This window comes from Morone saxatilis, unplaced genomic scaffold (genome assembly GCF_004916995.1).
Source record: "Morone saxatilis isolate NCDOM2014 unplaced genomic scaffold, NCSU_SB_2.0 Contig14, whole genome shotgun sequence".
NCBI classification, from domain to species: domain Eukaryota; kingdom Metazoa; phylum Chordata; class Actinopteri; family Moronidae; genus Morone; species Morone saxatilis.
In genome coordinates this window covers 22,440,464-22,441,228 of record NW_023339696.1, presented here as the reverse complement: position 1 = coordinate 22,441,228, position 765 = coordinate 22,440,464, and the positions used below count along the sequence as shown (strand labels likewise).

The 765-nt window shown below is 31.9% G+C and overlaps 1 protein-coding gene across 1 annotated transcript in view; it reads right to left on the bottom strand.

Moving 5' to 3' along the window:
- Positions 1-765, bottom strand: part of amdhd2 (amidohydrolase domain containing 2) — a 7,855-nt gene that overhangs the window by 4,489 nt on the left and 2,601 nt on the right. The window lies entirely within an intron of this gene.

The following is a 765-nucleotide window of genomic DNA, read 5'->3' as shown; positions in this document are numbered from 1 at the left end:
ACAAAACTATAATAACTCTGGAGACACATGAGAGTAATGGACCGACTCTAAAAACTGATCATTTGTCTGGAAGCGTTATTCAAAAGAAATGAAAGCAATACAGGTGGAAATTATATGATACACAGTGAGAAATAACTGTGTGCAACTCATCTGATTTTTTTAAAGGGAGTCGGTCTGATTTTGCAGCCAGTTAAATTCCTCACATGCGGGTGTCAGTGTCACTCAGTAACTGCTTAACTGACTTCATTCTGACATTATTGAGATCAAGAATTGTTTAAATGTAAATATTTTAAACTTAATTATGATTATTCTGTATTATGTGTTACTCTGTGCAACTGCTGATTCAACCTGGTTAAATAACGAGTACTTTATTTAGTCATCAGAATGCTGTTTTATACCAGTATTTGGTTCATTCTTATTTATAGAAATAATAGTTTCATACAGTTTAGTTCAATGTCTCCTGCTGTTGTGTTTATATAAAAAACATCATATTCATACTCTAAACCCACGGGTTAGGGGGGTCGCAAGGATTTTTAAAGTTTAGATTATTATTTAAGATTTAAACTTTGAAGATCTTCCTGCATTAGAAAAGTATTCAGTTAAAACAACAAAGAGCTAATAGAACAATAGCGTCAGGGAGCAGAATGTCTGTGTGATTGTTAAATAACAAAGATACATTATTGCAGACAGATATTGTATAAAAATATCAGGAAAACTAATCTCTGATTAATATTCACAGGAAATAATCTGCTCATAATTCATCCA